General features: G+C 44.2%; 2 pseudogenes; both read right to left on the reverse strand.

Moving 5' to 3' along the window:
* Positions 1-757: 757 nt before the first annotated feature.
* LOC102422060 lies at positions 758-18,332 on the reverse strand (annotated as a pseudogene).
* A 1,091-nt stretch (positions 18,333-19,423) lies between these two features.
* On the reverse strand, positions 19,424-20,137 carry LOC106695051 (annotated as a pseudogene).
* Between the last annotated feature and the right edge of the window lie 6,842 nt (positions 20,138-26,979).

Here is a 26,979-nt window from a genome sequence, read left to right on the forward strand (position 1 = left end):
ACACAGGGGAAGCAGAGCCCAGTGGCCACTCGGCGCATGTGGCCTGGGAGTCCCGTGGCTCTATGTGGCATAGAGGAAGCTGGTCCTGGCGTCTCCGCTGCCTCGCGAGGAGGAGGCAGGTCCCGGTGGAGGTGGCGGGTCGCAGGAGGGGTTGGCAGGTGTGAATTATCAGGCTGGCAGGGGAGGGCAGTTAGGGGTAATCAGGCTGGCAGGCAGAAACATTTAGGGGCAATCCAGCAGGCAGACAGTCACGTGGTTAGGAGCCAGTGGTCTCAGATTGTGAGAGGGATGTCCGACTGCCAGTTTAAGGGATCTGGCCTAGACCGACTGCTGATCTAGGCCTGATCCCTTAAACTGGCAGTCGGACATCTTCCAAGGGGTCCCAGATTGGAAAGGGTATAGGCCGGGCTGAGGAAACCCCCTCCCCTCCGGCCCCTGTGCAAGAATTTCATTACCCAGGCCTCTAAAATATATATATATATATATATATATATATATATATATATATATATATATATATGGAACATAGGTGTAAATTTTTAAAATGTCAATAAAAACATACTTATCAATAATCAATTTAAATGTAAATGGATGAAATGCTCTAATCAAAGGGCATAGGATAGCTGAATAGTGACAAAACAAGACTGATATATATGCTGTTTATGCGACACTCCCCACAAAATGAAAGACACACAGAGACTGAAAGTAAAGGGATGAAAAATATATTTCATGAAATTAAAATGAAAAAGTAGAAAAGCTAAAATAGCACACTTTTATTAGGCAAAATACACTTTTTGACTGTGTGCACCGCCTTGGATGCCCAGTGACTCCCAGTGTCCTTCAGGTCTCGCTTTTGCTCTTCAATGTGCACTTGAACTTTGGCCAGATAGCTCCTGTGCTCTTCTCCAAGGGTGCCTTCCCCACCTCTCTGGGGCACCTGTGCATCAGGGAAGAGGTCGTTTGTATAGAAGTTACCCTGGTTATCCCTCTCCAAGTTCTCAACCACAGCCATCAGCTTCTCCAGCTGCTCCCTCTGCTCCTCCCCAGTGCCTGGTTGTTGAGACCACAGTACCTCTTCCCACACTCCTGGACCAGGATCTGCAGGCTGAGGTTGCCTGTTTTGTGCATCCCTTAAGTCCTCCTTGTCGGTGAAGATGACCACCACCTGTCTCAGGCTCCTGCCCCAAAGACTTCCTTCACCCTCCTCACTGCCATCGGGTCCTGGGTAGTGAAGCGCTCCAGCTGTGTCACCAGCAGAAATGCATGGGGCCCTGGGGCAGCGAGCAGGTAGCAGTCTCTGATGTCCTTGTACATTTCTTGATCCTGGGCCTTGGCCTCAAAGATGGAGGGTGTGTCAACCACCAAGATGTTCCTTCCATTCCTCGTGCCTGTGACCAACTGACACATTCTGGCCACGGCCTGGGCCCCCAGCCTGGACTCAAACACAGGTTGACAGAGGCACTTTTTCTCAGTGGCACTTTTCCCGCAACCAGATTGGCCCACCAGGATGAGCTTCAGTGAAGAAGATGATGCAAACTGGTTATCTTCTACACTGCCTGAAAGAGAAAAAATATGTGTCTTATTAAGCTAGTGTTGCTTTAGATTTTTCAGCCATGGACTCTCATTGTATCTCATTAAAGCTGTGAATCTCCCTCCCAGGAAACAGTCATATCTAAATACATACAAAAGTTTCCAACAACTTTAGGAGGTTCTCAGGTCATAGGAAGTCTATATAGGAAACCCCCGTTGGACCCATAGCCAACAGTAAGAACTGCTACACTGAGGAGGTTGCTTCAAGTCCTTCCACAAGACCAGGGAAGATAGTTAAGAAAAGTGGTTCCTGTGTTTCTCCAGGGATGATGCCTGGCCCAGTTTTATGTTAAATAAATGAGATTAGAAGGATTGAAAGGATGAACAGGCACACATGGGAAAATATTACCACCTCTTTTCACTCACAAATAACCAAGAACACTTGTGTAGAAGAGCTCAACATATTCACCTAAACCTTGGGAGAAAAGGAAGTGGCAGCTGTGACCATCCACCAAGGACCAGCTGAGGTCCCTGGGTCTCTGTTCTTAGGGTGGGGAGTTCTCTGCTTGAAATTGAGACAACAGAAACGTCATAGTTAATGTCAAAGGCAAAGCCTGGGAGATGACTCAGGATGGGTGGCTGAAGAGGATGGAATTTAAGACCATTAGTAGTACATGTGATGGAAAGGTCACCTACTTGGCTGATTGAATTGCAGGAAATTAACAAAAGTGGTGCTGGAGAAGGCGATGCTGAGCCAAGAGCTAAAACCTTCCAGGGTGAGAATCCGGGGAGTTCAAGAGTTCTATGAGCCCAAATGGATTCCAAGTTCATTGCAGTGTCCTAAAATCTGTTATTTTATTTCTTCTACGCTGTGTTGGCTCTTCCTTTTCTGCAGTGTTCTGGGGTGTTTTGTAGTCTGCAATGATTAGTAAATCTTTCTGGGAGATATTTCCAATTTCTGCTCAAAGTGGACAAAGAAAGCGAAATTTTATTCACAATTCAGTTCAAAACCCTGCAACTTCTGACCTGAGGTTTCATTTCCACATTTCCCACACATCATGTGCACAGAGAGCATTGTACTGAAGGTGGAGGTGGGGGTGAAGGTGGTGGGGAAGGAAAAGAAGAAATGAACACTGACCTTTTCTTCTTCAGTTTAAATCACTGGGTTTCTGTCACTGTGTTTGAGGTGAGGAAATAGTGCCTCTTGCAGGCTTTCTTAGCTTCAGCCTTAGTTCCATAGCTGCTCTTCAGAAGTCCTTGCAGCCTCTTCCAGGATAAAAACAGGAAAAGAATAAAAAGTAATTGTCCACATGGAGTTGGTAAGTCCTGAGGTCACCTCCAGTTCAGACTCCTAAGAATAATTCTCCATCGAGGAACCATTTCCATTGCTAGTTTCCTAACTCACATTATGTCCTCAAAAGTCTATACATAACTTTAAGAGAACCTGATGATGCTAACACAATGCACTGCGAACACAATGCTTGGTCCCTTTTTTTCTGTCTCAGCTTACAGGAAAGCAGGAAATGTTTTAAAACCAATCCATTGCTTACCTTCCTCCAACTGGAAAAGACATGATGTGAAAAAAGCATTATTTATGGAATGAGGAAGGGAACATTATCTTATTTTATATTTTGGAATCAAAGTAGGCCAACTTTCTGGAAAAAGTACTTCCCCTCATGTCAGTCCTTGAAGGACTCATGTCCAAGATCCAACCTTCCCTGGGAGGATGCCCTGTACTTTTCCTCTTGGCCACTGGATACCCATGTGACACAAAGGGTGTTGGGCACTAGAAATTCTCATTACTTCAAACAAGCCAATGTCATTTACAACAAGGTAATTTTTTTCTCTGTTCTAGCAAGTTTGTGATTAGCCCCCTGAACAGTTGGTGGAGAGAAGAGGGTGCCATATCCAAAGAGAAAGATTCAACGATGAGCACAAATTCAAGAAAAACTCACTTCCTGCTCAGAGTTTAATCAAATGTTTTTTCCTGGCTGGCTCTGAGGTCCTTGTCTCCCAATGATCACCATTTTGTGTCCCAGTAGATTTAAACAGAAATTGGCAATAATTGGCATAAATGTCTCATTCAACTGAGGCATAATATTGTGTCACTCATTTTGGTGTTAGAAACGGCAAGATGTGGAGAAACCAAGATGGCGGCATAGGTAAACACTGGAGATTGCTGCCTTGCACAACCACTTCAAGAATACAACTAGCCCTAACTGGTTTGGCTCAGCGGATAGAGCGTTGGCCTGAGGACTGAAGGGTCTCAGGTTCAATTCCGGTCAAAGGCATGTATCCGGGTTGCGGGCACATCCCCAGTGGGGGGCGTGCAAGAGGCAGCTGAATCGATGTTTCTAACTCTCTATCTCTCTCCCTCTCCCTTCCTCTCTGTAAAAAATCAATAAAATATATTTTTTTAAAAAAAGAATACAACTAAAAGACAGAATGGGCATCATCCAGAACCACAGGAAGGCTGGCTGAGTGGAAATACTACAACTAGAAGGAAAGAGAAAAGCATACCAAGACTCAGAGGAGCTGTGATGCGGAAGTTAAGTGCACAGGTATGGAGGCGGACATGGAAAGGGCTGGCGGCTGAGGACACGGTTGGCTTTTTCAACCGAGAGGGAGCCTCAAGCTCCCAACTCCTCTGAACTCCAGTTCCAGGTGAGTCTCTGGGGACCCAGACTGATATGGGGAGAGGCTAGACTGTCTGGCATCGTTCAAATCTCGAGGGCGGCTTTCTCTCAGAGGTGCTTGCAGCAATTGCCCTGACACTGAGACTCAGGGCCTCTTAGGGCAGGGCTGAGGATCAGCCTTAGCTGTTTGCTCCGCCCTATTGATCCCCTGGGACCCCGCCCCGCCCAAGCTGTGCATGGAGGCTTCTGCAATCTGAAAATTACCTAACTAACTTGCAGCTGGCCCAAGGCCCCAGGGCAACTTGCACTCCTTCACAGCTGAGCTCCTGTTGAGTAGCCTCAGGCAAAGGCTAGATTAGCACCTCCTGAGAGATCCAGGAGCCTGTGTACCCAGTGGTCAGAGTGGGACCATCCAGATTGCAGCTCCTTGGACCCATAAGGGACACACTCAGGGGGCAGACTCAGTGAGCACCAAAGCCCCACTGAAACAAGTCTTGCCCCAGAAGGGTGTCTCCAGCACAGAAGTTCTCCCACTGCAGACACAGCTGATTCTCACAGCCAATTGGCCTGGAGGTCAATCCCTCCCAGTGTTACCTACAACAATCAAGGCTTAACTACAACAAGACTGTGCACAAAGCCCACAAGGGGGTGCACCTAGAGTGACCACCTCAGGTAATTGGGGAGGCTGAGCCACTGGGCCCTATAGGACACCCAGCACAGAAAGCCACTCCATCAACACAGGGAAGCACAAAAAATGCGGAGACAAAGAAACAGGACACAAATGACAGAAATGGAGGAAAGCAAACGACTGGATATAGAGTTCAAAACCACACTTATAAGGTTTTTCAAGAATTTTCTAGAAACCGCTGATAAATTTAGTGAGACCCTGGAGGATATGAAAAAAGACCAACTAGAAATTAAGCATACACTGACTGAAATAAAGAATAATATACAGAGATCCAACAGCAGACAAGAGTATCCCAAGAATCAAGTCAAAGATTTGAAATACAAAGAAGCAAAAAATACCCAACCAGAAAAGCAAAAAGCAAAAAGAATCCAAAAATATGAAGATAGTGTAAGGAGCCTCTGGGACAACTTCAAGCACACCAACATCTGAATTATAGGGGTGCCAGAAAAAGAAAGAGAGCAAGATATTGAAAACCTATTTGAAGAAATAATGACAGAAAACTTCCCCTACTTGGTGAAAGAAATAGACTTACAAGTCCAGGAAGCACAGAGAACCCCAAACAAAAGGAATCCAAAGAGGACCACACCAAGACACATCATAATTAAAATGCCAAGAGCAAATGACAAAGAGAGACTCTTAAAATCAGCAAGAGAAAGACAGTCAGTTACCTACAAGGGAGTACCCATACGACTGTCAGCTGATTTCTCAACAGAAACTTTGCAGGCCAGAAGGGCGTGGCAAGAAATATTCAAAGTGATGAATAGCAAGAACCTACAACCAAGATTACTTTATCCAGCAAAGCTATCATTCAGAATTGAAGGTCAGAAAAAGAGCTTCACAGATAAGGAAAAGCTAAAGGAGTTCATCACCACCAAACCAGTATTATATGAAATGCTGAAAGGTATCCTATAAGAAGAGGAAGAAGAAGAAAAAAGTAAAGATACAAATTATGAACAACAAATACACATCTATCAACAAGTGAATCTAAAAATCAAGTGAATAAATAATCTGAAGAACAGAATAAACTAGTGATTATAATAGAATCAGGGGCATAGAAAGGGAGTGGACTGACTATTCTCTGGGAGGGGAGGGAAGGGGTGTGCAGGATTCGGGAAGAGACTGGACAAATATTGTATACCTATGGATGAAGACAGTGTGGGGGGGAGGGTAAGGGCAGAGGGTAGGGTGGGAACCGGGTGGAGGGGAGCTATGGAGGGAAAAAAGTAACAACTGTAATAATCTGAAAAATAAAGATTTAATTAAAAAAATAAAATAAAATACACAAACATAAAAAAAAGAGTAAAGCTGAGGCTTTCCTGATGAAGAAATTTTGCCTGCATATAGCAGGTTCAACCCATGCCAAGAGTTCTATCATGCCCTTTCTGACAGCCTGTGCTACAGATTTCAAACTTGTCTAGCAGGTCCCCCACAATCACATAGGACATTTCTTTCAATAAAGCTCTTAATACAATGATAAAAAAAAAGAAAAGGCAAGATGTTACATACCTAAGATGAGGTTATATTTACTTTTTCAGTTTTAAATATTATGCAGTTATGAAACAAGTTTTTAAGTGAACTTATGAAACAAAAACCTACAATTTGCAATGAACAAATGTACTGGTAAGTATTTGGGTATTTTTACTACAAATATTTGATTAAAAAGTTAACACATTACACATGAATTTCATTTATGTTTTTCTCCCTCCCTCTGCCCTTCAGAGGCAACCAATATTCTGAGCTTTTTGTGTATAAACTCATGTGTGTATTTACACTTCTACATACACATGTATCTGTAGGTAATGTCTAATACTGATTTTGTATTTTAAGCTTTTACATAAAAGAAATTATTTGTATAAAATTGTATCCAATTATTTATTAACAAACTTTTAGGTTGTTCCAAAATATATGCTTCCTGCAAAATAATCCCCACATACTGCATAGCTCTGTGCAACAATTGATGGATGGCTTTCATCTGACTAGATATTGTCAATATGACTTGAGACCACTATGCCAATTCTCATTGACACAAGCCATGTGTGAGAAGTCCCCAAATCTGCACTTGCACTTGGTGATATTCCACTCTTTATCTTTTTACCACCTTAAGGACATACATAATGATGTCTTAGTCCATTTATAAATCCATTTTACTGATTACCATTGAATTTAAAAACAGTTTTCATAGTTTTTTAGCTATTCAGGTTGCTTCTGTTATATAGAAATGTTTGCACACTTTTCTATTACTACAGTGGGATTTTTTTTTTTTTTTTGGCCCTCCATAGGTATACCTCAGGTGAGTTCTGGCAGCTGGAATCTGTCAGCTAACTGCTACTAATTTTTTTTCTTTTCTTCTCTTGCTTTTTTATGCTGTACATTAGATTCCTAGAAGGACACAAACTACTGAAGGTGACATAGACCAAAATAAAATCTAAAATAGGTTAAATTAAAATAAAAACCTACAACCAAAGAAAAGCCCCATACCAAATGGTTTCACTAGTGAATTCATTAAATATTTAAAGAATTACCACTAATAAAGAATTACCATTGCAGACACTTTCAAAAACCAGGAGAGGAAGAAGTACTTCATCATTCATTCCACAAGGTCAGTATTCTTCAAAGATATTACAAGAAAAAAACCTACAGACCAATATCCTTTATGAATATAGACATAAAAATCCTCACCAAAATAATGGCAAGTTGAATGAGGCAACTTACAAATACAAGTACATATGTGAGAAGTATGTACCATATATAAGTATAGATATTTGGGATTTATAATATAGTTTACTTATTGAATGACATCCAGATATCTGATATGTTCAAGGCCCTCAACATATGATTTGTCAGTTGTATGTCAGTTGAGTGTCCCCTACTCCTTTTTGACTTGGTGAAATTGGTCCAAACTACCATTACACAGCACGGAAGACTTCAAAGTCCACCCCTGTTTCTAAGAGTTCCCCTACTATTTCCTCAGCCTCTCCTGTTTCCTCATTCCTGAGACATTGTGCACTGTTTCTACTTCAACCTGTGACTCTGAAAGTCCCAAAGGCACCATATTTACTGTTTATTAAAAAACACCAGTATTTCTGCAGAACTATTCATATTCAGCTATTTCTTTTTTAGTTTTAGAAACTTTACTGGAAATGCTACAGAGTACAAGATTCAGCACAGACATTGTCATTATGATGACTCTCTTCTCTTTGCTCTTCCGTCTTCTTTCCTCTCTAATTTTAATATGCTTTTATTTGTGTATATGAGATTCTGTCCCTTAGTGGATAAAAGTCATACGTCTCTTTTAGACACTCCAGCTTTGGTTTAGAGAGCAACAAACCAAAACACCTTACTCGTTCCACTTTATATTGAAAGGCAGGAACAGTCAATTTAACAAACATTTTTAAATCTTCCCCATATACAAAATAGTGGATAAATTATAGACAAATATCAAGTGTGGACCAAAAAATATTCAGGTTACTCCCTTCCCGTTTAAAAGAAGACATATGTGTGGTTATATCAGGTAACCATTTGTGTTCTTGGACTTTTAAAAGACTCCATTCAAATCACCTAGCTGCTGGAAAAGGGCTGTCTGCTTTTGAATTTTCTCCAACTGGTTTTCCCATCTGTTTGCTGGCTGCTGCCTGTTATTTCAGTTGTCTGATTGCTTTCTCTTTCTTTTTCGTTCTTGATTTTATTTCTTTGTCTCACAGTCTCAGGATGTTGGCTGAGAAAAGCGGTTTTGTGCTGTGCTTCCTGTTTTGCAGCTTTTGGGCTCTTCGTCCTTTGTTTTCTAGGTGACTGGGTTTGAGATTGTCTTGTACTTTGCTCTTATGGTTTCACACTCTGGGTGGCTTCTGGTTTAGCTTGAGACCAGGCACTTGTTTGTTGCTCAGAGCTGGAGTTCTAAAGGTCGTTCCAATATGGGTTCCTCGCTGGGCACTTCACTAACATCTGCTGGATAAGTGACCAAGTCCATTGGAAATACTTTGTCTGAAAATTTCTGCAGGAAAAAGCCACCATAATGCAGAACCTAGTACCTGTTATTCACACATATTCTGGCACCACCTGTAACAGTTACATTGAGCTCCTCCAATCTGGACACCAAGAAAAGTATGTAAAATTAGAGTCCACTGTTTTGGAAATAAATTCACAATTCACCATAGCTAAGATTTGGAAACAGCCTAAGTGCCCATCAGCAGATGGGTGGATTAAAAAACCATGGTACATCTACACAATGGAATACTACGCTGCGGTAAAAAAGAAGGAACTCTTGCCTTTTGCAACAGCATGGATGGAACTGGAGAGCATTATGCTAAGTGAAATAAGCCAGTCAGAGAAAGATAAATACCACATGATCTCACTCATTTGTGGATTATAGAGAACAACATAGACTGATGAACAGGGACTGATCCAAAGACAGAGAAACAGTGATCAGACTATCACTCCCCTGAAGGACAGTAGGGGAGGGAGGGGGTAAGGGGAAGAGATCAAGCAAAGGACTTTTATGCACGCATATAAGCCAAACCAATGGACATGGACAACAGGGGGATGAGAGCATGAGTGTGGGGTGGGGGGAGGATGGGGGTTAATGAGGGGGATGAGGACACGTTTGTAATACCTTAACTAATAAAGAATTTTAAAAAAAACCATTGAATTCTTCTTTGCAGTTGGCTACAATTGTGGGGCTGTGTTGGGTTGCTGGCAAGCTCATCTTGCTTCCCGCTATGCCTACAAAATACTGTGCTACATTTAAACACTTAGCAAGATGCATTTAGTAAGAGCTGCCCATACCTTAAAATTCTTGTTCTAACTAACAATGATATCCACCATAGCATGGTACAGGTTTGCTCTAATAACAGGAAGTCCACCCTTATTGAAATCCCACTTGATGAAAGTCTATGATCCCTTTTAATGTGCCCTTGATTTCTGTTTGCTAATCTTTTGTGGAGGATTTTGCGTTTATATTTATCAGGGAGATTGGCCTGTGGTTCTTTGTTTTTTGTTTTTTTTCTCATGTAGTGCCCTTGTCTGCTTTTAATATATGAGTTATTCTGGCCTCATAAAATGAGTTTTGGAGTTTTCCTTCCTCTGCCCTTTTTGGGAGAGTTTGCAAAGGATGTGTAATAATTGTCCTTCAAATGTTTGCTACAATTCACTTGTGAAACTGTTTTGTTGTGGGCTTTTCTTTGTTGGGAGATGTTTTATTCCTGCTTCAATCTCCTTACTCATTAATTGCCTGTTCATATTTTTCATTTCTTTATGATTCATTCTTGGTAGGTTTTATGCTTCTATGAATTTTATCCATTTTCTCTAGTTTATACTTTTCTTGGCACATGACTATTCAGAGTAGTCTCTTATGATCCTTTGTATTTTTTTATATCAGTTGTAATGTCTCCTTTTTCATTTATGATTTTATTTATTTGAGGCTTCTTTATTTGAAAATTTTAGTCTAGTTAAATGTTTGTACTTTTTAAAAAACTCAGCTCCTAGGTTGTTGTTGTTGTTTTTATGAATCTTTTCTATTGTTTTTCTTGTCTCTGTTTCCTTCCTCTGCTTACTTTGGGTTGGTTTGTTCTCTTTGCTTCTGAGTTTTCTACCTAAAGTTAAGTTGTTTATTTGAGATCTTTCTTCTTTCTTAATGTTGCGTCTATCATTACACCTTCCTCTTAGAATAGCTTCTGCTGAATTTCATGTTTTTGTCCGTGTGTTTTCATTTTTGTTTATTTCAAAATATTTTTATTTCCTTTATGACTTCTTTCTTGAATCCATTGGTTGTTAAGGAGTGTATTGTTTAATTTTCATGTTTTTGTGAGTTTTTCCATTTTTCTCTTGTTAGTGACTTCTCTAGTTGAATAATATTGTAGTCAGAAGAGATATTTAGTGTTTTTTTAAACATTTTTTAAATTTGCTAAGGCTCGTTTATATATATATACTATGTCCAGTCACTGAACAACAGACTGCTCAGGACTGATTTGGACATTGGTCAGGTGTGTGGAAAATGAAAATGGGTGACAACTGGCACCTCAACAAAGGATTGAGCCACCTAAAATCGTGAATAGGTGAATACAGTAAAAATATTTTTATCAATTAAAAATGTCTGCAAAAGCCAATTAATTCTTGAAAGCAATATAGTAATATATGGTTGAGTTTATATTTTCTGTAAATGTATAATGTATAACAGTAATGACAAAGGTGTTAAGATACCTTACAGCATATGTGATGTGATATAATATTTGCTGAAAGTAGAATATGATAAGTTAAAGGTGCATACTGCAAACTGTGGAGCAACCACTAAAAAAATCAAATGAGGTATAGCTAAAAAAAACAACAGTTGAAATAGAACAGAATTTTAAAAATGTACAAAAAGCAGAAAAAAGCAAAAAAAAAAAAAGGATAGATGGGACAAACTGAAACAAACACCAAGAGGATGAATTTAAACACAACCTTATCAATAATCATATTAGATGTAAATTATCCTAATGCTCTAGTTGGACAGTCAGATTGGATTTGAAAAAGCAAGATCCAACTGAATGCTGTCTAAAGGAAATCCCACTTTAAATATAGGAACATAGACAGACTAAAAGGAAAGAATTCAAAAAGATATACCCTGAAAGGGATACACCATGCACAGATTAGGCACATGAAACCTGCTGGGTCTGTATTAATATCAGACAAAGCAGGCTTCAGAATGATACCAAATGTACACCCTGGATAAGGAAGGACATTTCATGATGATAAGTAGGTTAATTCAACAATAAGACAATAATACTGAATTTTCATGTACTTCATAGGTAACTGAGCTTCAAAAGAAGAGAGAGAGAGCTTCAAAATTCAAGAAGTAAATGCTGACAAAAACAAATGGACAAATAGTCAAATGCACATTTACAGTTGGAGATTTCAACACTCCTCTCTCAATACTGGACTTATTTTTCTTTTTTCCTAAATTGAGCACAGACAAGGGAAGAGAAACTGGGTTTTCTAGTTCAGATATCTCCCCACCCAACTCTGACTTGTGGTTTCATTACCACATTTTCCACAGTCTTATCTGAAGAGTTACCTGAGGGACAGAGGAACTCTAAGACTTAGATTTGCTTCCTGATCTCTGGGCAGTGTGTGCCTTGGTGTGTGCCATCTACTCTTTCTAGGCTGTTGTTTCCTCCTTTGTCAGAAATAGACAGCAGTCTCTCCAGTTTAAAGATCTCCTGAAACCACTGTGAGTGGACTGAGGAGGAGACTGTTCACAGTGGTGGTGTTGACATTGTTCTGTGAGGATGATTGTCAACACAGCTGGGAACATCCCTTCCCTGACCAGGCTGCTGCTCTCAGAACCTGTATAAAGAGCTAAATTACACCAGGCTGATCATGCTCACAGAGCTAGCATGCCATAAGTGATGGGGAAGGACTATCCAAGGGTGAGCACAGACTAAAGTAGTCCCTTCTTGAGGAAGGTCATCTGTCCTCTTAGTGTAAAGGGGGTGAGTGAGTGTTGGGACCAGGAGATGGACTTGGGGTGGGAACATGATCCGCTCTTTTCAACAAGGGAGATTTGCTTCAGCAATGGGTAGTAAAAACGGGAAAATGACCATTTACCGCTTATATCCCATCCCTTGGAGGGACATCTACAAGGTCTTTCCCCAGATTCTGATGACCATTTAGGGAGTCATGACGCTGCTGATAGGGCCGTGCAGAAGATATTGCTGTTACCTTCCATTATGGAGTTCCAGCTCAATTCCATTGGGAGCTCTGCTGAGCGTGGCCTGGGAAGGGCATGGCTTTGGCTCAAAAGCTAAGCTGGGTCCTGACAGTGAGGCAGCTGGAGGGTGTCAGCAAACTGTGGAATAAACCAAATTGTCTTTGCTGCTTTTGCTTTTTTATGCTGCACCTTAGATTCCTATAAGGATATTAACTATGAAAAGTGACTCAAGCCAAAATGAAATCTGAATGTACCTATAAAAGGAAAGAGGTTAAATTGAAATAAAAACCTACAAAAAGAAAAGCCCAGTACCAGCTGGTTTCACTGGAGAATTCATTAAACATTTAAAGAATTAACAGCAATACATTGCAGACACTTTCAAAAACCAGGTGAGGAAGAAGTACTTCTCTATTCATTTCATGAGGTCAGGATCCTTCAAAGATATTACAAGAAAAAAAAAACACTACAGACCAATATTCTTTATGAATATAGACATAAAAATCCTCACCAAAATAATAGCAAATAGAATGTGGCAACTTATAAATACAAGTACATATGTGAGAAATATGTACCATATATAACTATAGATATCTGTGATTTATAATATAGTTCACTTATTGAATTGGATCCCGATATCTGATATGTCCAAGGTCCTCAACATATGATTTGTCAGTCGTATGTGAGTTGAGTGTCCCCCACTCCTTAATGACTTGGTGAAATTAGTCCAAACTACCATTACACAGCACGGAAAACTTCACAGTCCTCCCCTCTGTTTCTAAGAGTTCCCCTTCCTTTACCTCAGCCTCTCCTGTTTCCTCATTCCTGTGCCACTGTGCACTGTTTCTACTTCAGCCTATGACTCTGAAACCCCAAATGCACCACTTTTACTGTTTCTTAAAAAAAAAAAACCCTGGTATTTATACTATTCATACTCACCCATATCTTTCTTTCTTTTTTAGTTTTATAAACCTTACTGGAGATGCTGCAGAGAACAAGAATCAGCACACAGACTTTCTCTCTCAATTTGTTGACTCTTTTCACTTTGCTCTAAATGTCCTTCCAATATGAGTTTCTTGCTGGACACTTCACTAACAACTCTCTTTTCTCCCTCTAATTTTTTAAAATATATTTTATTTATTTTTTTTACAGAGAGGAAGGGAGAGGGTTAGAGAGTTAGAAACATCGATGAGAGAGAAACATCAATCAGCTGCCCCCTGCACAACCCCCTACTGGGGATATGCCCACAACCAAGGTACATGCCCTTGACCGGAATCAAAATGGGACCTTCAGTCCGCAGGCCGACGCTCTATCCACTGAGCCAAACCGGTTAGGCCTCTCCCTCTAGTTTTTAAGATGCTTTTATTTGTGTATTTGATATTCTGTCCCTGAATGGATAAAAATGACATGTCTTTTTTTAGACTGTCCAGCTTTCATTTAATAAACAACAAATCAAAAAACACCTTATTCTCCCTCTTCCCCACTTTATATTGAAAGGCCAGAAAAGTCAATTTAACAAATTTTTATATTCCTTACATATTTGGAATATTGGATACATTATAGACAAATATCAAGTTTGAATAAAAAAAAATTATGTTACCCCCATGAGATTTAAAAGAAGACATGTTTGTGCTTATTTCTGGTATCCATATGTTTTCTTTGAGTAAAAGACTCAAGTAAAATCTCCTAGCTGCAGGAAAAGGGCTGTCTCCTTGGAATTTTCTCCAACTGGTTTTCCCATCTATTTGCTGGCTGCTGCCTGTTATTTCAGTTGTTTGATTGCTTTCTCTTTCTTTTTCATTCTTGATTTTCTCTATCTCACAGTCTCAGGATGTTGGCTTAGAAAAGCGGTTTTGTGCTGTGCTTTCTGTTTTGCAGCTTTGGCCTCAACGTCCTTTGTTTGCTAAGTGGCTGTATTTGACATTGGCTTATACTTTGCCCTTGTGGTTTCACACTCTGGGTGGCTCCTGGTGCAGCTTGAGACCAGGGACTTGTTTGTTGCTCAGAGTTTTGGAGTTCTAAAGGTTGTTCCAATATGGGTTCCTTGCAGGTCACTTCAGCAACAACTACAGGATAACTGATCAAATCCATTGGAAATACCATGAGAAAATTTCTGCAGGGAAAAGCCACCATAGAGGCCCAGTGCACAAAAATTTGTGCATTCAGGGGGGTCCCTCAGCCTGGCCTGTGCCCTCTCACAGTCTGGGACCCCTCGGGGGATGTCCACCTGCTGGCTTAGGCCCGCTCCCCGGGAAATTGGGCCTAATCTGGCAGTCAGACATCCCTCTGGCCCTAAGGGGAGGTTCACTTGCCAGCGGGGAGCAGGCCTAAGCTGCAGTCGGACATCCTTAGCGCTGCTGAGGAGACAGGAGAGGCTCCCACCACCACCACGGTACTAGCAGCCATCAGCCTGGCTTGTGGCTGAGCAGAGCTCCCCCTGTGAGAGCGCATGGACCACCAGGGGGCAGCTCCTGCATTGAGTGTCTGCCCCCTGGTGATCAGTGTGTGTCATAGTGACCAGTCATTCCCAGTTATTCTGCTGTTAGGATCAATTTGCATATTACCCTTTTATTATATAGGATAGAAGTCTGGTGCATGGGTGGGGGCCAGCTGGTTTGCCCTGAAGGGTGTCCTGGATCAGGGTGGGGTTCCCGCTGGAGGACCTGGCCAGCCTGGGTGAGAAGCTGAGGGCCGTTTTCAGACTGGCCACACCCCCTTCAGGGTGAGGGTCCCCCCTAGGGTGCCTGACCAGCCTGGGTGAGTGGCTGATGGCTGTTTTCAGGCTGGCCACAGCCCCTTCAGGGTGGGGGTCGCCCCTGGGGTGCCTGGCCAGCCTGGGTGAGAGGCTGATGGCTGTTTGCAGGCTGGCAACAGCCCTTTCAGTGTGGGGGTCCCTGCTTGGATGCCTGGCCAGGCTGGGTGAGGGGCTGATGGCTGTTTGCAGGCTGGCCACAGCCTCCAGCCATCCAAGCTCCCAGTGGAGGCTGGCTGGAAGCAGGTATCTGGGATTTATTTATCTTCTATAGGTGATACTTTGTTGCCTTTAGTGGAGGCCACAGCAGCCAGGGCTGGTGGGAAGCTTGGCTTCCTCCTTCACCTGGGCAGCCAAGCCTCCTGCATGCTCCAGTCCATGGCTGCCGGCCACCATATTGGTTGGGTTAATTTGCATATAGTCACTCTGATTGGCTGGTGGGCGAGGGTTGGGGTATACTAGAGGTGTGGTCAATTTGCATGTTTCTCTTTTGTTTGATTAGATAGCTTGGTGGGACATGTAACAGTTACATTTAGCTCCTGCTCACCTGGGCACCAAGAAATATATGTAAAATTAGAGGCTACTCTTTTGGAAGTAAGTTTCTTTCTTAACACTCAATACCTCTCTTTATCTTAAATTTAGGATCACATAGCTAGAAGCAACAAGCATATTGTTGCTTTGAAAAGAGTTTGGCTACAAATCCAAACTCATCATAAATGGGGTCATTTTAGTCCTTGCACTATAGCATTTTCTTCATTTGTTGCAAGTAGAAGAGTGTTTGTCCTCCACAGCAGGAAACCGTTGTTTTGTTGTCATCTGTGCTAGCTATTGTTAACTCAGCAACAAGTCTTCTATCCTATATCTCTGAATCTGTACACTTTTGTAGCTGAAGTTTCATGATGTTACTGAACTCAAGGGTTTCACTCTTGGGATATTCTATTTAAGAACAAAAAGTGGTTGTCATAAGGTAGTTTTTTTTTTAGCAAGTAAAAGAGAGGGGGCGATTCATATCCAAAGCTCCTCCTCTCCAAAGGGAGGCATAGCCAGTGTTTTGGCACACTATTTGTTCAATTAAACATTGATTTCTTCTTGGCAGTTGGCTACAATTGTGGTGTTGAGATGGGTTCCTGTGAAGTTCATTGTCCCTGGAGCAATGCTTGCAAAATATTCTGCTACATTTAAACTCTTCGCCTGCGGAATAAAGGTTCCCAGGTTTGATTCTGATCAAGGGCACATGCCTGGGTTGAGGGCTTGATGCCACGTAGGGGACATGCAGGAGGCAGCCAATCAATGATTCTCTCTCATCATTGATGTTTCTATCTGTCTTTCCCTCTCCCTTCTTCTCTAAAATCAATAAAGATATTTTAGGGAAAAATGAGAAAGAAATAGACAGTCTCTCCTGTTTAAAGATCTCCCATAACCAATGTGAGTGGATGGAGGAGGAGGCTGTTCACAGCCTTGTAGAGATATGACCTTTGATGTATCCAGTGTTCTATGAGGCTTATTCTCAACTCAGACAGGCTGATATCTTCTCCTGACCAGGCTGCTGCTCTCAGAACTTGTATGAAGAGGATAAATTACACCAGGCCGATTATGCTCACAGAGTTAGCATGTCATAACTGGTGAGTGAGGGCTGGCCAGGGGTGAGAAGAGACTGAAGTTGTCCCTTCTTGAGCAAGGTCATCTGTCCTCTTAGTGGAAAAGGAGTGAGTGAGTGTTGGGACCAGGGGAAAGACGTGGGGTAGGGAACATTATCTGCTCTTCCCATAACAAAGGAGATTTGCTTCAGCAATGGGTAGCAAAAAAGGGGGAAAATGGCCTCTTAACCCTTACTCTGGGATCCTTCAGTGACAGTGTCCTGAGTGTCTTCCACAATCAGAAAAGTTCTTATTCAGACATAGAGTTTGACTTTGGAAGACAATCAACAGGGTCTTCTCTCAGATTCTAATGAAGGTTTAGGTGTCATGATGCTGTTGATAAGGCAGGGCAAAAGATATTTCTGCTACCTTTCCATTATGGAGTTCCAGCTCAATTCCACTGTGGTCTGAGAACATATTCCATATGATTTCAATTCTCTCTAATGTTGTGATTTTTTTTATGGATCAGGATATTATGACCTGTATATGTTCCATGTGCACCTGAAAAAACATGTCCTCAGCAAATATCAACTTTTACAAACATCAATAGATCCGTTCATTGGGGATGTTATGGAATTCTTCTAATTCTGGTTTTATGTAGCTGTTCTGTCAATTGTTGAGGGGGTGGTGGAGTTTCTAACTATAATTGTGGATTGGTCCTTTTCTCCTTTCAGTTGTCAGTTTCTGCTTCATATATTTCACATCCCTGTTGTTTGGGGAAATACATTTAAGATTGCTCTGTCTTCTTGGTGGAGTCACCTATTTATCACTTTATAATGTTTCTCTCTGTTTTTGGTAATTTTCTTCGTTCTGAGATCTAATTTATTTGCTATCAGTACAGCCATTCCTTCTTCCTTTTACATGAGTAATACTTGCACCACTCATCTTTTCCATCCTTTAATTTCCAGCCTGTTTCTAGCATAATATTCAAGTGGACTTTTCTATAAGCAGCATATGGTTGGGTCATGAGTTTCAGTCTACTCTGCCAATCTCTGTCTTTTCATTGATGTGTAGACAGAAACAAATACTCTCTTCCTTAGTCGACTGGATTACAGCCATAGTGGGTGTGCACGTCCCCTGGAACTCCTGGGTGCCCCTTCCTAGATTTCCACCAGCTCAATCAATGCTCCTTGTGGACTCTCTGAGCTCCATTCCTCCCAACCAAACAGCAATAATAATAAAGTATTCCATCACACTGGACATTTGCTATTATTTTTTTCTCATTTATTTTCATCAGTGACCATCTCCTTCCTCAGCAAAGTGACAATTGTAGAGTTTTCTTGCAAAAGGATATTGACAAGTGGACCAGACAAAACTCAATATTCCTTACCAGTGCTTCTGCTGGGATCTGTGCACAAGCCTTGATCCACAATGCCTTGGCAGCAGAGGGAATAACAAGTCTCTGCATTTGGCACTGGTGGTTTCATTCTTGGTCCCAATGGTTTGCAAGCAGGGCTTGTGGGCCTCTAGCTCCAATATTCACTCAACTGTTGCAGATTATTTTCTATTTTTACATGTTTGTTTAGTGATGTAAGGGCATCAGTGACCTGGGAATCTCTGTCTGTGAAAGCACTGGGTGGAGGACACTGTGAGGAAGTGATCTGAAATTAGCCAGCAGTATTGGAGGTGGGCTTGAGTTTGTGTGTGAAGATGGAGATGCTCAGGACAGAGCAAGTGTGGGTGGCCAGATGAGCCATGGTCTCAATGGCTCCTAGAGACTCCAGTCTCTGGTTACAATTTTCTTGGACTTGTAGAAGCCTCTGCATTCAAACTGCTAAGGGGTCTGAATGGAGACCAGGGAGGAGGCGTCCATTCCTGAGACATATGGGCAGTTCAGTGTTTTATCTTCTTATGGGCACTTACTTCAATGTTTACCTGTGGAGGGGGAGAGCTTGTGGGGGTGTCTCTGCACTTGGGTGCATGGTTTTTGAAAAAGGGGTTAGGAATGACAGAACAGTGTCTTTGTTCAATGGTCATATAAAGCAGATGAATGAATAAATATTGATTTCTGTTAACACAAAGTGAATGTCCAAGCATTTGTTCATGCAATTCAGATTCAATTGAAACAAATGGGTCTGGACTGAGGCTTTGTGTTGGCTCTGTCCCTTGGACCCCTGGGGAAAAGAGATGATTCCAGGATATGGGACAACAGCCTGAGATCAGTAGAAAACAGGCAAGAGCAATACTTCTTGGGCTCCAGTAAGAAGAGGTCAGGGAGGGCCAGGTCCCATGGGCAGGTTTGGGGAGAGATGGGAGAGGGCAAGATTTTTGTCTTTGGGTTGGTAGGTTACTGCCAGTGAGGGACACAAGGAAAGCCTATGGGCCCCGGATGCACAGACACTAGGGAAGAATTTGATTGTCAGGTGATGGTTACAAGTCCTACTTACATATATTTTGTCACTCAGGATGGATCTCTCCTATGGCCTATGGATTCCAGGACCAGGAAGCCCAGAAGCACAGCTGTGCACAGTTTTACCACCACAGAAGCCAGAGACCTCATCACCTCCACATGCAGCCCACCAGCCTCTCTGCCACCCTTCTCAGCTGTTCCTTGGGGCTCCAGAAGGCCACTGCCTGCACCAGTCAGTACACCTCCTTGGAGTAGGGGGCACCCAAGTGGTCCAGCACCAGGCGCTCCACCAGCACCGGCAGCTCCTGCACCTGGGCCTCCAGGTCTCTACCTGCCTCTCAGTTGTCCAAGGCTCACAAGCTCAGCCACCAGAGCCCACAGCACAAGGTTGTCCCTGTGGCACACGAAATCCTGCAAAGAGTCCTGACCCAGTTCCCCCTTGTGTGTGAACAGCAGGATGTTACGCACCACCACACTGTCCCTGAACAGAACCTTGAGCTCGCTCATGCCCAGCTGAGTCACCAGAACAGCGCCTGGGACTCAGGTATAGACAGCAAGTAGCAGCTGGCCTGCTCCTCACACCCCAGGTCTGTCTTGGGGACTAGAGAGCTGAAAAGGTCCAGTGTGTCCAAGACTTCCATGTGCCACCTGTCCCACATGCGACTCCCCACCTTCCAGGTTCTGGTCACCAAAGTGGCTGGGTGTCTGAAGAGGAAGCACCTGTGGCCCAGGATGCTGTTCCTGGTGGAGCTTTTCCCAGTTCCAGTCTTCCCCACCAGGATGAGCCTCAGCCCGGGCTCCTGCAGGGCTGGCGTGGTGTCTTCGCAGCCTGGAGGACAAGTAATCTGTGAGCTTCCAAACATGTATCCTGGTTACCTGGACCCTGAAGGCCTTTGAAGAAGAACAACAGTGTCTCAACTCTGCTTGTCCAACCAAAGGCTTACTGATCTCAGGAGGACCTTCACCAAGTATCCCTGTCACCCTGGCTTCACCATGTGCACTTGAAGGGCATTTGCCTAGAGGGTCCCCTTCATCATTCCAGACATGCCCTCACCTCCATTATCCCTGGTGGTCCAAACCCTGCAGAGATGTCTCTTTGAGACTTCAGTGGCCTCTGCCATATTTCTCACAAATTCCAGTCCAGGGAAAACGGTCAGGAGGGTTCAATAGCCTGTGGGTGAAGAGTTGTCTGGAGACCCAGACACTCTGGGTTTAACCCACAGTCCCGCCATCAGCAAGCTGTGCCACCTCAGAAGTTGCTTAATCTAAACATCAAACTTTGTTCAAAAATGAGATTAAGAGTATTGAGTTGTTTCTTCTGGGGTTGTTGAGAGGATTAAATGAGATCTACTCCTTCCTTTTTTTTCTCACTCTCTCTCTCCTCCACACTCTCCTCCCTCTTAAACCTGCTGCCTGCTAATAAGATACCCCTTTAACCCTCCACCCTGGTTCTCTAACATTCTAGCTGGTGAGTCACACACCATCCAGTGCATGATCTGATGCCCTTTTCATCTTCTTCCATGGAGATCAGAGTAGGTTTATTATCCTCATTTTATACCTGGGGAATGGAAGTGTAAGCTAGTCAAGTTCATATCTCCCAGCTGGGCAAGGGCACAGACCCAGTTAAATGCACATTCAGGCTCTTACTGTTTCACTTCAGACAAGGTTTTGGTCGCCTGTTTAGTCCTGCGTTTGCCTGTTCCCCTCACTGAGCTCACACGAGGGGGCATTTTTGCATATATTCTTATCATAGGCATTTTCTTCATATCTTCTGTCCTCCCATGCTTACCAAAAGAGTTCTAAAAACAATTTCATTCATTCATTCATTAAATAGGTTTTACTACAATAATATATCAGGCCAAATCCAAAGAGCTTGTGACACCACACAGACATAGTCGTTCTTCCCGATTCCCCAGAATGTCAGGATAGAAGGAAGAACATTGGAAGGGCCTTGGCTGGATTTGTAATGGTACTCTGAGAGGGTTTGGTGACTTTGGGTTTGTATTTTCAGGGATTTCAAAGGCAAAGGGCAAACAGGAGATTGTAACACTTATGGGAGTGAGAAAGCTTTAGATATTAAATTTTTCCAGGTAATTCTATATTAGTGACCAAATCTGTAGATACTAAGTTTTCCCAAGAGATTCAGCAGCCAGGGGAGACTTTGAAAAACCATGAGAACTAGAAAATTTGTGGGGACAAGGGAAACACTTAGGGTGGTTGACCTGAGAGGCAAACAAGAAGAGAACTAGAATTTTGGTTTTGGAAATTGGAGAAGAAACCTATGTTCCAGGTGAGCTGCAGCCTCTGACTCTGCTCTCAGGAGTCAAATCACTGTCCTGTCTCAATGTGTCTAAATATGATCAGTGTCCTGGAGAGACTGGGACACTCCCCTCCAACTCCTGACATCCTGCCCCCAAGCTGAGGCTTCTCCAAGTAAAGTGGCTCCAGCCTATCAGTCAGTATTTAACACAATCAAACATTCTGTGCTCACCGAGTCCCTGTGCACAGTGCAGTATGTCCTCAGTCTGCCTCTCCAGCCTCAGGACAATGAAGCCCCTCACTTACAAGCTCCCCAGAGAGCAGACATTGAGCCTTTCCAGCTGCCTTGTGCCCTCAGGTCTGTAACTGTCCCAGCCTCCCCCACATGCTGTCTGAGTCCTCTCTGTGCTTCACCTTCCATTTCTATTTCCATCTCTTCATGTTGTCCATCTGGTCACCACAGGTGACTGTTCTCTCCAGTCGGCACTGCACAAGGAGAAGCCAAGGGATAGGAAGGCTGAACACCTTGTCTCTGGGCAAATGACTCAGATGATGGGCTGGCCTGTTCCTCAATCCAAAGGCATTTATATTTCTGCAGGAACCCCCCACCCCAAAGCCTTCATAATGTTCACTCCCATGGAAATCCATACACTCCCATGACTGACACCAGAGCAGAAATGGAGAAAGCCACAGATGCAAAGGCCAGGAATTGTGCTAATGCAAGGAGTCCTGGCCAAGGTGGAGATGAGAAGGGTCCTGGAACTGACAGTAGGTGGGTAAGCTGGGGTTCAGAAAGTTCCTGGACAGGCCTAGAGAGCTGAAATCTGGGATTACAAACACATACTGTCATAGAGGAATGGAAACCATGTGGGATCTTACATGTTAAACTTCCAAGGGACTGAGTCTATTCACCTAGTCAGGGGCTTCCTGAATCTACTGTCTCAGGGAATTATCTAGGGGATTCTGTCAAATGTGTATTTCCCAGAGATTTAGGCTTACATACCTGTACTTTCAGAATATAAGCACCCCCACACCCAGGCCAATGATTGTGATGCACTCAGTGCCTGATCTCAGTGTCTTGATCAGATTTCCTAGTCCAACCTCTCATCATGCAAAGAAGGGGAGAGAGTTCAAAAGGCACAGCCACCCACACAGTCCTGGGCAGCTTGTGTTGGGGAGCAGGTGTTTAAGGGCACAGGTAGGGCAAGTGTTGGAAGACTATGGTCATGACCTTTTCCGTCTCTGGCAAGTTGCTTTCTGGACACTTGGAGGAAAGTGGGGTGTTTTAGGGGGTACAGCCCAGATACACACAGGATTTTCACTTTAACGTGTTCTGAGTTTAGACTCACTTATATGTCCTCAGAAGTATCTTTGCTTTTCTGGATATGCACAAGGGGAGTCTTTGCTGACTTATAAAGCATGTTTTGATCTCTGTAGGAGAGAAAGCAGACCCCTTCCTTCCTTGTTAGGGGAGTGGGTGAGCAGAGAGCTTAACTCAAGCAAGAGCCTGGGCATCTAGGCTGGAGAAGATGCTTGCCACTGCTCCTGAAGCTGCTGTGTATGAAACTCAGCACTGGGAGTGTAGAATTACTCTTTCTAGACCCCACTGCCCTTCCTGGTACCTAGTAAAATGGAGGTGCTCACTCAGCGAGCTTCTTGCAGGCACAGAATTCTTCCATGTCCTCAAAGGTCCCACACCCTGGCTTCCTCCCTTCCCCTGCTGGCCCTCACCTTTCCTGCAGAATCAGTAACAGGCTCTGAGTCTGGCCCAGAAGGCCCTGACCTGCTGCTATCCTCCGGTTGTGAATGCAGCAGGCTCTTCCTCCAGCACATGGGTAAGTGTCCTGCCTCTCAGACCTCAGAGGGCAGGAAGCTCAGGAAGGGGATTCCTAGGGTGACAACTTAAAGAAGAGACAGGGACATTGACCACTGAGGCAGTGGGATGGGAAATTTCCACTGGAAAACACAGCCTTGGACTGCGGTGATGTTCTCAGAAGGTCTCTGTGACACCAGCACTTGTCCTCCCCCGGCGCCCAGGGGCTATAATCTCAGGGGAGAAGAGCATTTTAGGTTTGTGAGGCCTGTTTTCACTTCTAGCCTTGATCACGAATCTTAACTCCTTTTGCCTTTTAGGTCTTTTCCTATAAAATGGGCTCTTGAGTGCCACCAAGGTGGTCCTGGTACTAGCAGTCATCTGCAAAGTCTCCTGGTCCTCAAAGGAAAGGATGGGAGAGCTATTAAAAATGGGAGAACAGGGAGAGGATGAACACTTTCCTTCAGGGCTTACTCCAGGCATCACTGTAGTTCTCTCCCTCCACCTCCCACCGCCCCCGAGGGTCATGAGAAAGGTGGGGAAAATAGCCAGTCACTGCATGAAGGGAGTGGGGGAGGCTACAACAGGATTATGCTGATAGGGGGCTTGACCTGGTTAGGTCATTAACAAGGATGTGACCATGCCTAACTCACTCACACTCTCTGAGTTGACTTTGCCCCCAATATAGTGATGGGGTTTCACTTAATGTGACTAATGGGCTAGGGTTTAATTTCACCCATTCATGCCAGCTCATTATCTCTAGTGAAGAATGCAACTCCCACTAACTCCACCTGGTTTCCCCCCAGCGTTATCCTATCTAATAAAAGAGAAACATGCAAATTGACCATAACCCTGACAGTCTTCCCATTGGCTAATCAGCAGGATATGCAAATTAACTGCCAACCAAGATGGCGGAAGGCAGCCAGGCAGCTGAAGCTAACAGGAGGCTTGCTTGTTCCAGTGATGGAGGAAGCCAACGTTTCCTGCCTGCTGCCGCCACCTTCTGAGCTGCACTCTAAGCAACTATGTTGCAATTATAGAAGCTAAGCAAGCTCCAGAGACCTGCTTTCAGCCATCTTTGGCCTCAGAGCTTAGAGCTGCAGTGATGGCAACAGAGTTTCAATTATAGAAGCCAAACAAACCTAGAAACCTGCTTTCAGCCAGCTTTGGCCTCAGAGCTTAGAGCTGCTGTGATGGCAACAGAGTTTCAATTATAGAAGCCAAACAGGCCCAAAACCTCCTTTCAGCCCTCAGAGCTGGAGCCGGCTCTCAGCTCCAGTGACAGCTATAGAAGGTAAATAGATCCCAGAATTTAAAAAAAGAAAGAAAAAAAAGGAGAGGCTGGGAGCTTAAGTTTCCCTCCAGCCTGAAAACAGCCCTCAGTCCCTCACTCAGACTGGCCAGGCAACCCAGTGGGGACCTCCACCCTGAAGGGGGTGTGACCAGCTGCAAACAGCCATCAGCCTGTCATCCAGGCTGGCCAGGCACCCACGCGGAACCCCCACCCTGATCCGGGATACCCTTCAGGGCAAACCAGCCAACCCCCACCCGTGCACCAGGCCTCTATCCTATACTACAGGCAGGGAGGGACAGCATAGGCTGCCATCCGGGCCCCATGTGCAGCCCTAGGCAGCAGGGCATAAAATCCTTCCCCAGCCGTGACCCCTGTGTGCCACTTGAGCTCCCAGCCGGGACCCTATGACTATCAGAGAGCAGGAAAGTGCCGCTGGGCCCTGGGTTGCTGTGGTGATCTGACCATCGGTAAGTAGAAAATTGCAGCCTGTAGGCAGCCCCTAGCTGTGCCTGATCCAGGAGCAGGAAAGCAAAGCCCAGCCTGCTGGCAGCCCCAAACTTTGCCTGATCCCCAGTTGCCATGGTGATCTGGGAGCAGGAAAGCAAGCCTGGCCTGTGGGAAGCCCCAAGCTGGGCCTGATACGGGAGCAGGAAAGCCCGGCCTGCAGACAGCCCCCAGCTGGGCCTGCTCCCCGGTCGCCATGGCGATCTGGAAGCAGGAAAGCCTGGTTTGCAAGCAGCACCCCCATTCTGGCCATAGCTCAAGGGAGAGTACAACATGCAGTGGAGGCCAGGAGCCTGAGAGATCAACACAGAGGGGCTCCTGCTCCAAGGCTCTGTGGTGTGTCTGGGCCAGGCCCCCAGCAGACACACACACACACACACACACACACACACACACAGGACGCCTGCTCCGAGCCTCTGCTGCCAGACTGTGCCATCAGTAGGACATCCACTGAGGGCTCCTGGACTGTGAGAGGGGCAGGCTGGGCTGAGGGAACCTCACCCCCCAGTGCACGAATTTCATGCACCGAGCCTCTAGTTGACATATAATTCACATGTGACATTGTGCATACTTAAAGTGTATGATGTGTTGATCTGACATGTTTATACATTGGAAAAATTATCACCACCTTAGTATTTGCTAATACCTGCATCAGGTCCCATAATTACTATATCTTTTCTGTGGTGAGAACATTTAAGATCTATTCTCTTATCAACATTCAAGTACATAATACAGGATTATTAACTATAATTATAATGATGTGTTTTCAATCTCCAGAACCTATGCATCTCTAATTGGAATTTTGTACTGTTTAACTAACATCTTCCCATTTCCCCCATCCACTAGCCACTGGTAGTCAGGGTTTGATTCCCAGTCAGGGTATATGCCAAGGTTGTGGGCTCAATCCCCAGTAGGCAGCATGCAGGAGGCAGGCAATTAATGATTCTCTCTCATCATTGATGTTTCTCTTTCTCTCTCTCCCTCTCTCTTCCTCTCTGAAATGAAGAAAAATATGTTTTTAAAAAATGATATCACATAGTACTTAACAAATGCTCTCAAGGTCCATTTGCAAATGTAAACATGTTCTTCTTATCTCATGGCAAAATACACACACACACACGCACACACACGATGGGCAAAAGTAGGTTTATAGTTGTAAGTATTCAAAGAACAGAGTTTATTCTTGTATGCTTATTTATTGTTTATTGTATTATCTATTTCTTGTACTCACAACTGTAAACCCACCCATATATATATATATATACTAGAGGCCTGGTGCACAAAAATTTGTGCACTCGGGGGGGAGGGAGTCCCTCAGCCTGGCCTGTGGGGACCCCTCAGGGGATGACCACCTGCTGGCTTAGGCCCGCTCCCTGGGGGATTGGGCCTAAGATGGCATTCAGACATCCCTCTGGCAGCCCGGGAGCCCTCGGGGGATGTCCACTTGCCAGCGGGGAACAGGCCTAAACTGTAGTCGGACATCCTTAGCGCTGCTGAGGAGGCAGGAGAGGCTCCCACCACCACCACTGTACTGGCAGCCATCAGCCTAGCTTGTGGCTGAGCAGAGCTCCTCCCATGTGAGAGTGCCCTGACCACGAGAAGGCCGCTCCTACATTGAGCCTCTGCCTCCTGGTGGTCAGTGTGTGTCATAGTGACCAGTCATTCCCAGTTGTTCTGCTGTTAGGGTCAGTTTGCATATTACCCTTTTACTATATAGGATAGAGGCCTGGTGCATGAGTGGGGGCCGGCTGGTTTGCCCTGAAGGGTGTCCCAGATCAGGGTGGGGGTCCCGCTTGGGTGCCTGGCCAGCCTGGATGAGGGGATGATGGCTGTTT

This window comes from Myotis lucifugus, unplaced genomic scaffold (assembly GCF_000147115.1).
Source record: "Myotis lucifugus unplaced genomic scaffold, Myoluc2.0 scaffold_794, whole genome shotgun sequence".
Lineage (NCBI taxonomy): Eukaryota > Metazoa > Chordata > Mammalia > Chiroptera > Vespertilionidae > Myotis > Myotis lucifugus.